Source organism: Artemia sp. Qi Xiang Cuo, chromosome 14 (assembly GCF_049724085.1).
Source record: "Artemia sp. Qi Xiang Cuo chromosome 14, ASM4972408v1, whole genome shotgun sequence".
Lineage (NCBI taxonomy): Eukaryota > Metazoa > Arthropoda > Branchiopoda > Anostraca > Artemiidae > Artemia > Artemia sp. Qi Xiang Cuo.
In genome coordinates, this window is record NC_142807.1 from 15,026,491 (window position 1) to 15,040,247 (window position 13,757).

Genomic DNA, 13,757 nt, shown 5'->3' on the forward strand with positions numbered 1-13,757 from the left:
CGTCGACACAGTAATTTTTCTAATCTGACCTTTGAACTATTTTTAATGAAATGGCTATTATAAAACTTTTAGCGGATGGGCTTGGGAAAAAAGGGTATGTGTGGGGGGGGGGGCTAGTTGCCCTCAGATATCTTTTGGCTCTTGAAAGTTGAACTCGAAATTTCAATTTCCAATCAAATGAGCCCCTTCTGAAGTTCATACGAGCATCCCTTTCATAAGAACCATATACGCCCCCAGGACAACACTTACACTGCCTATCCCCAGGGCTCTGGGGAGAGTTTTTGTTATATAATTTTTTAACAAATTCCAAATCACTTGCTGTCTCAAAATGTTTAGCTGAAGGGCTTGGTGAAAAAGAGCGGGGGGGGGCTAGTTTAACTCTCTTTACGCTTAAAAAGTAAATTAGAACTCTCAAATTCCAATTAAATGAGCCCTCTAGGAATCTTATACGAGCATCCCTTCCATAAGAACTATATATGCCCCTAGAGCATTACTCATAACGCCTGCCTCCGGGCCCTGGCGGGTTCCGTCGACACAGGAATTTTTCTTATCTGACCTTTGAACTATTTTTAATGAAATGGCTAGTATAAAACTTTTATCGGATGGGCTTGGAAAAAAAAGGGTGTGTGTGGGGGGAGGGGGCGAGTTGCCCTCGAATATCTTGTGCCTCTTGAAAATTGAACTAGAACTTTCAATTTTCAATCAAATGAGACCCCTCTGAAGTTTATACGAACATCCCTTTCATAAGAACCGTATACGCCCCCAGGACAACACTTACAACGCCTATCCCCAGGGCTCTGGGAGGAGTTTTTGTTATCTAATTTTTGAACAATTTCCAAAACACTGGCTATCTCAAAATTTGTAGCGGACGGGTTTGGGGAAAAAAGAGCGTGGGGGGCTAGTTTAACTCTCTTGACTCTTAAAAAGTGAACTAGAACTTTCAATTTCCAATCAAGTGAGCCCTCTATGAAGTTTATACGAGCATCCCTTCCATAAGAACCATACATGCCCTTAGGACATAACTTAGAACGCCTTCCTCAGTGCCCTGGGGGATTGCATTGCGCCCGGGTTTTGTCTTCTTCCGCCAATGAACTATTTTTTTCTTTAACAAGGTATTTTTCGAAAAATATTCATCAGGGGGATCTGGAAAGAGAAGGCGTGAGGGGGGGAAGACTTCCATCGGATCTCTTTTGAATATGAAAAAGTGAGATCGAACTGTCAAAATCCAGTCAAATGAGCCCTCTCTGAAGTTTATACGAGAATCCCTTTCATACGAACAATATATGCCCCAGGGAATAACTTAAAACGCTTGCCCCTGGACCCTGGGGGGTTCTGACGACACCTGAGTTTTTGTTATATGGTCTTTGAAGTATTTAAAAAAAAACTATCTCAAAGTTCTTATTGGATGGGTGTGAGGAAAAAACGGCGTGAAGGGGTTGGGGGGGGGCTGATTACCCTCCAATATCTTTTAACTCTTAAATAGTGAGCTAGAACTTTCAATTTCCAATCAAATGATCCCTCTTTGAAGTTAATATGACCATCCCTTCCATAAGACCCATATATACCCCCAGGGCATAACTTATAACGCCTGCCCCCGGGCCCTGGTGGGTTGTATCGACATCGGAATTTTTTTTATATGATCTTTGAAATATTTTTAACAAAATAACTATCTTAAAATTTTTATTGGATGCATTTGGGGGGGGGGGGAGCTGGTTACCCTCCAATAGCTTTTGACACTTAAAAAATGAACTAGAACTTTAAATTTCCAATCAAATGAGCCCTCTCTGAAGTTTATACGAGCATTCCTTCCATAAGCACCATATATACCCCCAGGGCATAACTTATAACCCTTGACCCTGAAGACTGTGGGGGGAATGTCCTGCTCAAACATATAATTTCCAGAAATTTCAACTACGCTGAACAAAATGGCTCAATCAAAATTTTGATTGGATTTGTTTGGGGAATTGGTGGGCGTGGAAGGGGTGTCAGTTGCCTTGGAATCACTTTCGACTATTAAAAAGGGAAATAGCCGTTTAAATTTTCGATCGAATGAACCCTTTCTGAAGTTTCTACGACAACGTTGTCTACACAAAACCTTATCTGCCCCCAGGGCATAAATTACAACCCTTGCCCTGAGGGCCGTGGGGGAGCTGTCATCCTCAAAGACCTAATTTCCAGAACTTAAAACTATGTTTAATAAAATGACTGTCTCAAATTTTGATTGGATGTGTTTGGGGAAAAGGTGGGCGTCAGAGGGGGATTAGTTACCCTCAAATCACTTTCGAATATTAAAAAGGGCACTAGCCCTTTGAATTTCCGATTGAATGAGTCTTTTTTGAAGTTTCTACGACAACACCTTCTATAAAAACCTTATATGCCCCAGGGTATAACTGAAAACCCTTGCCCTGAGGATTCTGGGGGAGTATCTTCCTCAAAAACATATTTTCTATCTGGAAATCAACCGCTCTAAACAATATAGCTGTATCAAAATTTTGATTGGATGTGTTTGCGGTAATGATGGGCGTGGGGGGGCTAGATCCGCTCTAGTCACTGCTGAATTTTGAATTGGGTAACATTCCATTCAAGTTCCAATTGAGTGAGCCTTTTTTGAAGTATTTACGACAACACCTTCCATAAAAACCTTCTAAGCCCCCAGGGCCTAACTTACAACCCTTGTCCTTAGGGGTTTTGGGGACTATCCTCCTCAAAAACATATTTGCTATTTGGAAATCAACTACGCTGAACAAAATGACTATAGACCAATCTTTATTGGATGTGTTTGGGAAAAGGTTAGGCGTGGGGGGGTGGCTAGTTGCCCTCTAATCTCTTTTGACTATTCAAAAATGCACTATCTCTTTAGATTTCCAATCGAATGAGCCTTTTTTGAAGTATTTGCGACAACACCTTCTATAATAGCATTACATGTCTCCAGGGCATAACCTACCACCCTTGCCCTGAGGGTTGTGGGGAAGTATCCTCCTCAAAAACATATTTTCTAACTGGAAATCAACTACGCTGAACAAAATTGCTATCTCAAAATTTTGATTGATGTGTTTGGGGAAATGATGGGCGTGGGGGGGCTAGTTGCCCTCCAATAACTTTCGACTATAAAAAGGTCACTAGCCCTTTGAATTTCCAATCGAATGAGCTGTTTTGAAGTTTCTACGACAACGCCTTCTATAAAAAACCTTATATGCCCCCAGGGCTTAACTTAAAACCCTTGCCCTGAGGGTTGTGGGGAAGTGTCCTCCTCAAAAACATATTTTCTATCTGGAAATCAACTACGCTTAACAAAATGGCTATCTCAAAATGTTGATTGGATGTGTTTGGGGGAATGATGGGCGTGGGGGGGGGGGGGGGGGCCCCAGTTGCCCTCCAATCACTTTCGACTATTAAAAAGGACACTAGAACTCTCGATTTCCAATCGAATGAGCCCCCTTTGAAGTTCCTAAGACGACTCCTTCCACGTGAAGTGCCTCTGGGAAAAAAAAATAATAATAAAACATTGGAGCCGTATGGCATTTACTATAGCCTCTGATAAAAACAATGAAACATATCAACGCAATAAAATTATTCAAAGATGGTATGCATTATAAACGCAAGACTGAAACGTTTCTGTGCTGTTAGGGAGAACCCAATGGAGTGCAGACCCAAGAAAGAAGGTTGGACAGTGACAGTGATATGGCCTGTATAAGCATGCAAAGGTTCGCATCACTTATCACTGCTCCCCGGAGACAGAGATACAGATACAGTGTGCGTAATATATTGGTCCAAATGGAATGCTTTTATTTCCATCACTGAACTTAGAATAATTCGAGACTCCATCACCCACACAGTAAATGTTTGCCTCCTTGCTAGCAGTCACACAACATTACATGAAGTAGGCTGACAATGATGCCAATTCATCTGCCAACAATCCAATGTCTGCCTCATTTGGTGGCACTGAAATAGCTTACAGTTGTAATAAGGATACTGGCTTGTCATCTATTATAAGGGTCAATGCTTTATGTTTCTTTATGCCGAATGGCTTTGCATCCTACTTTAGAGATTTAAGAAGCATGTGTGATTTTACCAATCAGGAGTCGGAAATTTCGCGTCTCAATTTCTTCAGCCAACGCTATGTTAATAGTTCAGTGAGTATATTTCACATCTTCCTTGACATGAGATCTGGTTTTACTTTTTTTTTCTCACACGTGGAACCCGTTGCAGGGCTCAATAAGGCGAACTATCCTTTCCGGTTTACCTCTACGAGGTTCTTTACGCACTAATATTCTTTGGAAGATGCATTTCCTTCTGCTAGATTCAGGCATGCCAGCACCATTTATCACCCTCTTTACCCATTTATCCTTTTTTTTTTTCTTGACATCATATTCTTAACTTGACTCCGTTCTTTTCTAGTCTCATAGAGAAAAATTTTGGACAAAAAATCAAACTAGATCAATAGTTTGTTGTCCACTGCATAAAAGTGCACTGTTTATCTTCTACCAATCTTTTGCCACGTCTCCTTTTCATCTTGATTGGGATAAGTTTTGCACCTTCAGCAAAACTTGTCTCTTTTCCCAGCCAACTGATTACACTTGTTCTTATTCCTTCCTCTTTTTCTTTGCTTTTGAGTACCTTTGCCAATAGTACCATTAACAATATTAGAAATAATCCTCTCATCCCCAAACATTGTTATTTAAACAATGAACGCGTTCTCGGATATTGCATTTTAAGCGAGGATTTTTCTATATTTTTTGTCCCAATTCTATAGGAGCCTTTCACGTTGGTACCCAGACGCTTAGATTATCCATTCTTCTTATATTGCAAACTTATAACACCGTGATAGTATCAAGAGCAATGAAAAACATTACAAAATACAAAATGTGACAGGCAACGAGTGCATAACCATCTCTTTGACTGGGGTCACCTCTCATTGGCCAACGGATACCGACGTTCAGTGGCAATCTCGACCTCGACAAAGTTTCCCAATACCTTGTACAAGCGGTAAAGTAAGCCAGATGACATCCCGTTGCGTTACGTTTAGTCGATAGTAAACCCGGCCTTAATTCAATTATTTTGAACAAAATTGTAAAGGGGGGAGGGTGTTCCACTTTCTCCATTTGGCACTGCCCCACTTCCCAAATTAAGGCTCTAGATCCGTGCTTCTCTGCAGAACACCACCTCTGAAAAAATGCTGACCAGAAATAACACCATGTAACATAATTCTAACAGATCTACCAGTTAAAAAACTTTCTCACCACTTCAGATGTAAATTCCTGACGCTCAAACATTTTAATCTACGTAATAAAATGTTAAAATCTACTTTATCAAATACCTTTCTAAAATCAACAAATACCGCAAGAGCAACTTCAATTTTTCGAGACAAGCATTTACAAAATCTGACAGGTACTGCACAGCATGGGATGTCAAGTGATTCTTCCTAAATACAAATTGTGTTTCGGAAAGAAGTCTTTTTTAGTCAAAGAATCCGTGGCAACGCTATAGCGTTGCCTATAGTAATGGCCATACGGCTCCAGAGTTGTATTATTATTTTCTTCTCCAGAACCACTTCGCATGGAAAGGGTGGTTCTATGAACTTTGGAGGGGGCTCATTCGATTGGAAATTGGAAGTTCTACTGCCCTTTGCAAGAGTCAAAAGGTATCGTAGGGCAACTGGCCCCCCCCCCTCATGCCCTTTTATCCCAAATGCATCCGATAAAAATTTTGATATAGCAATTTTGTTAAAACTAGTTCAAAGATCAGATAACGTAAACTCCTGAGTCGACACAACTCCCCAGGGTCCGGCGTTGTAAGTTATGCCCTAAGAGCCTATATCGTCCTTATTATAGGGATGCTCGTATAAACTTCAGAGAAGGATCATTTGATTGGAAATTAAAAGTTCAAGTTCACTTTTTAAGGGTAAAAAAAAATCGGAGAACAAATAGCCCCCCCCCCCACGCCTTTTTTCCCAAGCCCATCTGAAAAAAAATTTTAGATAGCCATTTTGTTAGATTAAAGTCATTAGCGCTTTACTGAAAACGAAATATATTACAAATGTTTTCTTTTGTACTTATTACAACATTGAAAATAAACATAAAAATTACAGTAAAATTAAATTCTGAACTGATTAGCTTTCAACAATTAATACGTATCATTATATATCAAATATTCAGTTTAATTTTATTAGTTCTTTCCAAGACTGGTCAAGACAAATATAGCTTCACTACAAATAAAAGTTTGGATGCTGCCCTCTTCCCTAACTTTAGAAGTCTAAGGCCTATTACGTCATTGGTCCATCACTGAAAACAAATTATATTTCAAATATTTTCTCTTCTAGTTATTGCAGCATTGAAAATGAAAATAAAATTACAATGGAATAAAATCTTGAACTGATGATCTTTCAACAATTAATAGCATTATATATTAAACATTCACTTTGATTTTATTTTTACTTTCCAAGACTGTTCAAGACACAAACAGTTTTCAGTAAAGCGCCAATGGCAAAGTAGTTTCTAGACTTTTACAGTGAGAAAAGCTGGCAGAACCCAAACTCTTGTTTGTAGTGATTTTTGTTCGTTTCAAGCTTCATTTGCTTATTCAATTTAAGTTTCATTCGTTTTAAAATTTATTTATTCATTCATATTAGCACCTATTTTATGTTTGTTTGCTATGATTGTTTATTTAATTTCTGTCCTTTTATGTTTCATTTATGCTTCAATAGTAAAATATTTCGTTTGTTTTAAGCTTGATTTGCATATTCAACTTAAGCTTTACTCTTTTAGATGTTGACTTCCCCATTTATATTACTGCCTGAAGCATGTTTTTTGTTGTGACTTTTGTTCGAGTTCAGTTTGATTTGGGTGTCATTTTATTCTTTAAAAGTGAGTTGTGGTTGATCTAAGTTTGACTTATATTAAGTTTCTGTCTCGTGTGATGGTAAGGTTAGTGTGTCAATTAATTTTTTTTAGGAAACTTCTCTCGGAAAGTTTTTTTTTATTTGATTTTTGTTCGTTTTCGATTGCCAAAATTCCCTATTTCTAAATAATTATTTATTCTAAAATAAATTAAAAGTTTTGGCAAAAACTAGTTAGATTAAACTGAATATATAATATATAATGATATTAATTGCTGAAAGCTCAACAGGTCAAGATTTAGTTTCACCCAGGGCCGGATTTAAAGCTTTGACGCTTTTAGGCCCAACCGTTTTTGCCGTTCCGTTTTTTGCAAGATTTTCGGGAAAATCTCCAAAACTTCAGGAATAGTAAAAGGCGCAGGGCCTAGTGGCCTATTGGTGAATCCTGGTCTGGTTTCATAGCAATTTTTATTTTCAATGTTGTAATAAGTACAAAAACAAATATTTTTAATATAATCCATTTTACTTAAGCGCCAAATACGGAGTATTTGATACGGAGTAGGCCTTATGCTTTTACCGTTAGGGAAACAGGCAGTAGCCATTCTCTTGTTTGTAAGGGTTTGGTTTTTTCCTATCTCATCTCTAAATTAGAGATAAGGATTGGGGTTTTCCCCTCTCTTTTGGACATTCACAAGGGCATATTTGTGATTGCTGACATGCACCGTGAGAGTCCAAATGCACAAGAATGTTAAGAAATATTTGATCTTTCACTTTAACCAAAAGTTACAACAGCAGTGCCTGGAATCATTGATACAAAAACAGGCTCCAAAGCTTTCAAGAAGCAGAGGAGATAGCTGCAGGAATCGTCAATGATTTAGGTTTTTTTTTTTGCCAGATAACCAAGGTAAAAACAAAAGGTTTACAAAAAGTGTTTTATGACAACTTTTGACTTGACAAGCAAAGAATTGAAAACTATAAAATACAAGAACTCTGAAAGAAGCATTAGAGCTCCAAAAGCTCCAAATAGAAGTTTTTTGCACATGCTAGCTGCTTGTGATTAAAGAACCCAGTGGTAGGAATCACTGCTAGAGATTACTACCACTGACGGTGCAAAAGGCACGGTTAGAACACAAAAAGATGTACGTATAAATATATATATATATATATATATATATATATATATATATATATATATATATATATATATATATATATATATATATATATATATATATATATATATATATATATATATATATATATAATAAGTATATATGCATATAAGCATTTGGGTGGCGTGTTTCCAAATCTACAGCATTGCAAGACATATGGAAGGTGAGGAAGAGTGATGACCATTATCATGCAGAGGTAAATAAATGTAAATTGTCTAACCTTCTCTTTTTCATGGGTTTTCATGAGACGAAAAGAAAACTTCAACGAAAGGGGACGGATGTTTTTAAGTATGAGAACGGATTTCACACCACGCTATCCATTGGCATTTAACTGCCATCCCCCCCCCCTAATAAAATTAAAAAACAGGGGCAATACAATGAAACATAGTCTATATGGGATGGAAGCTTTGAAGGTTGGCCACAAAAAAAAAAAAAAAAAAAAATAATTCTGATGAATCAAGTTTTTTATATCTTCTAGGATTCTTTTTCAGGTCTGTTTTACTGTTTTTTTTTTATATAAAAAATGCAAGTTCGGCAAAGGATCCATGTGATAAACCACTTTGAACATAAAGTTTACCTTATCTTATGAACCAACAATAACTGGTACTTAATCAGCAAAAAAGTAGCAATTCCGACAACTTGATAAATAATAATTGGAAGGTATGGAAGGTATGATCCCGATCAATAGCGGGTATATAACATTATAATATTATATAATAACATTATAACATTATACGTATAATATTATGTTATTACAATAATAAAGATTTGGATAGTAGGCACCCCGATCAGTGGTATAGTAGGAGATGTGAAAAATACGAATAAAGCTGAAGGTGTCCTTGAGCCAGGGAATAAATGCAAATTATATAAATTCCTTGGTTTATTTTGAATGATAAAGCCAAATATTCCACAGAAAAATCTGTTCTACTCTATTTTTTTCTCATGTCTAATTTAAATTACATTTAAGAACATTTACATAAAATGACTAATTAAGTATTAATTTAAATATAAGTCATTACATACTAATGACTTATTACGTTACATCTAAGTTGCTTTAGAAAGCAAACTAACTGGTAATTTCAAGCTTACCTTAAATTTTCAAGAATGCTTGAAGACACAAATGCTTCAAGAATGAGAATGGCCCACGAAAAAGCACACTATTTAAAATACCAAACATATCTTCATGTCATAATTTTCAAATTTTTAACTAAGGAAGATTTCAGAGACATTTTATTTTAAGGGGGGCTAGCAATCCCTTTCACCTCTATGCAGATACGGATAAGCTTTGCGTTCAAAGAATTTTTCGCTTTATGTTCAATCGCTTGCTTAATGCTTAAAATATTTCATATTAAGCAAGATTATGTCAGCCTACCAGTGTTCATATTGAAACACTTAGTCCAAAATATTCTTTCAAATGAAAGAAGGCCGGAAAAAATTAATCTTTCCCTTATTGATCTACAGAACCTCCCACACAAACAAAAAAAATTAACCTAAATCTACATCCTTGAGGCTTCAAGTGTCCTTCACCACCCACACAAAGAAACCCTAGCTTTCCAACCTCCTAATAGATGGGACATAAACATACAACAATTAACATAGAATAAAGGCACTCAAATAAGACCATTCAATCAAATCAAGCAGTAAAACAAATGTCAGTAAAACCCACTTTAAAACCGTTAGCCTATTTAAAGACAAGTGCACCATAGCATGAAAACCTACATTGATTCCTTTTGGACCCTTTTGAATTGAAAGTCTAATTCAGAACTTTCAATTGATAGAACATTTTGACAACATTCGGGCCAAATTGTCGTTTTGTTGCTCAAAATGGCATAAAGACGATTTTTGTAATATGTTTTTCTGTAAAATAACCTTACCATATTTTAACTACCTTTGGTAAGTTCGGAATGTATTGATCAAGACTCAAATTTTAATTTTGCTAACGAGTCACAACTTTCGAAGTTTTACTTTACTAGGTCTAAAAACTTCGTCTTTAAAGTATCAAGAACAGTGAGAATTAGTTTAAATTTTTGTTTAATTTAATCAGGTTAATTAAACAATTTAACTTAATTAATTAATTTAATTAAAGTTAGTAAATTTCATTTAAATTTGTTTAATTTAATTATGTGTGAAAAACTCATGGCAAAAAACAGCGTAAAAAGGAGCAGCTTTCCCTTGTAGATATAGAAGCCTTTGTGAAAGAATTTTCCAAATTACCTAATTAGTGCTACAGTACTTACTTATTTTCACAGTTGAACGTTGCAACACTGATGGAAATGAGATACTTTCCTAAAAACTTCATAGTTTCTAATGTACCGTGAGTAAAATGTGACATATTTAAAATACAAAAATAAAGTTCCTTCTTTGTAAAGATTGTTTCGACTTCCTCTTATTAAGTTTAAATCTAGTTTCAGGAAAATAAAAGCCCTTAATCATAAAATATCAAAATCGCATTTTAGCCTCAGACAAAAAATGGTGCTAACCAGCTTTGGTTTTCGCAAAGATAGTGAGCCATAAAAAAGATGCTACACACACAATGTTTCTCGGGAAATTTAAATTATAAGAGCCATGTGAACGTCTAAATCATCAAAAATATTTAAGACCGATTATTGGACGGAGGGTTTGGCCCGCCTCAGGACTTGGGCCAATTGTGAGTCGTCAATTAGAGTGCAGGACAAAAAATACGTTTGATAGTGGGGTAAAAGTGCTTTTTGGAAGTATTCGTAAATCAGATTCAGGATCATTTAGAGCAGAATTATATTGGCATTCAGGCATTGCGATTCAAATTATTATGCAGTCTTTGCAGAGTCTTGATTATTATTTGCCGTCAATTGAAGCGAGCATTGCTGTACACCTAAATATGTAAGTCATAATAAAACTATTATCTTTCTATTTGCGTTTATTATATTTTATATGTCTGTATGTAATCGCACCACAGGTAGCTAGTTTGCATATCTCCAAGGTACGTTCCCTAGGGATGTGATTTCTATATACTATAATATGTAATTGATATTAAGATAACCCAAGGAAAGAAGGTTATGTTCATACAACTTTAAATTTTATTTTTCTCTCAATGATTGAGGATGGTGTGTTCATAATTTTACTTAAATCCCCAATGATGTGGTGCGATCATAAACTTAATTTTCTCATTATTTTTATAGCTTGCCTAGCTTTTTAAGTAGCCCAAGAAAAAACACCCCGGAAGAACCGGTGCGATCGGTACACCGCTTTAAATCATAATATCACATACGGCACAGTCCTTGGCGCTATAAGTGGCGCTATCGGAGAACTTATAAGGTGTAAGTTCACAGCTTTTAAGCATAATATTACATTTGACGCGGTCAATCTTTATGACAACAATTGCCCTTGTCCTTTCTTTTATCGCTACAAATGGCACGGTCGGAAATTGGAGGAAAACTTGCGAACTAGTCAGGCTATAAACCTCGCAATTTAAATTTAATCGTTGGGAAGATACAAACCTATAAAAAAAGTGATTAGACATATTGCCGCTAATCTATTACAGGGAAACCCTTTAGAATATCTCATAGGAGACAATAGTCTCCCCCAAAATAGGCTAAGTGTAATAATAAATTTATTTTGAGTTAATTCAAACGCAAAAAAAAAATGTTGGAAGATCTCAGTGATTTATTAATGGCGCAAAATTTGGTCGCGAAAAATATGAAAATAGCAAAGTCTATCCCGTAGTACAACGGACAGTCAGATATCGACGATTTAATATCCAATTCGCCCAGTTTGTAGAACTAACAAAAACAGAGCTAGAAACGTTACTCGACATGCTTTTATTACGATTAAAAGGCCAGGCCGTAACCTTTCTAAAGCAGATTGAACATACTATAGGTGACGACGCCAGCTTGCCAAAAAATGTGGTGGATAAATTGTTAAGGGCATTTAAAGATAGATTTATCGAAACCAGTTCCATAAATAAATTAAAACACGGAATGGTGTGCTTTGACTATTCACACAATATAAGAGAATATCTTGATAATATACGCATTTCAGTAGAGGCTAAATACGGAAGAGGTTCAGGACAACTGTATGAAAAAGTCATACTAAATACCTTTTTGCAAGGGCTACCCCCAAAACTATAAAGAATGGTAATATCCAAAAATACTCAGAAGATAAATCTTGCAGTTCAGGAGATAGATAGATTGATCGAATTCGACACGATGGTCGCAAATCACAGTAAAGCAAAAAATAGCCGAGGGGATTCAATCGCGAACCTTATCTTCAAGGGCGGTTAAGCGTCTACCAATTTCTTTTGAAGAGATAACTCCCCAGTGCCACAAAGTAATAAAACACAAGAACCCGCTAGGCAGAAAACAGTGCGTTTTCAGCCTGTCAAACAATCTAATTATGAAAATAACCATATAATAATAAGATGCTATATTTGTAATCGACCTGTACACATCGTGAGGGACTGCCGTTATGTCCCCAAAAACACATCAAGAATCGCTGTCGGCAGTAGGCAAAATTATGGCAACCATTTGTTCGGAAGAACAAATTTTAGCGCCGGTGGTGCACTAGGCTATAGCCAGGGAAGATTGCACCAATCAGTACCTTACAACGCGTACCAACCAAATTTGCATAACCCTCCCCCAATAGACAAAATAATTATCGGCCGACGGGAAATAAAAATTTTTCAAGCAGACGCCAAATAGTTAATTGGCCGACGGGAAATGGAAATTTTTCAAGCCAACGACATTGGCAGTCAACGCCAGCTGCCGCCACTGGCGCAAGAAATCCAAACTATCGTAATAATACTTGGCGAAGGCAGACAAATGTAAATCAATTAGATACGCCTACGGAATTTCACGTGTCTGAATCTCTACTACAGACACCGACGTATGAAACAAATCCACAGGGAAACGTTTCAGGCCCCTCAGAAATATAAATTGGATCCAGAGGGTGCCCAGAATATTTTATAGGTCCAAAACAATAGTAGTACCGTCTTGTAGTGATAGTAATAATAAGTTACCTATATTTAATGGCTTTTGTGTGGCAAATATTTACTTTAAAGCCTTAATTGACTCTGGTGCTACTGCGAACATTATAAACTCATGCGTATTTCATCTGTTGCCTCCCCATATTAGACAACAAAGAAATTTTAATAATCCCAATCTAACTAGTGTGACAGGGCATAAATTGGATGCAAGAGGTTCAATGTGCCTACAAGTAAGAAGGGACAATAGGATTTTTCCGACAAATTTTAGAGAAAGTGACAGCTTTAAATACGAGGCCATTATAGGCGCAAATTTTTCAAGGTTTAATAGAGTACTATTAGACGTGGCTAACCAAAGGTTTGTTTACCCGGCTAATGTAGAGAAAAAAATTTCTAACTTAAGGAATTGTAACGGAGGTTACGAAGACACCGTAACAGTAAATAGAATTTCTGGCGGTATAATGTCGCAATCTTTTGAACCTCATGTCTCGCAAGGAGGAAAAGGAATATTTAGAAACTTGTCCAATTATTCTGAGAGACATTGCAGAGATGAAGTAAATTTAAAAAATAAGGGTATTGAATCTGCGAAAATAAAAATAAGAGATAAGCGGCAGTACAGGTCAAACGAAATCAAGAAAATAGCGGAATTATGGAAAACACAGTAAAACCCAACGTGACGCCGCAAGATGCCACTATGGCTCAGCATAGCGCCAGTATGAATCTAATAAACAGTGAAAATAAAGAGAAATATTATGGATTCGCGATAAGGAAGACAAAAGTCCCTCCCAAAACG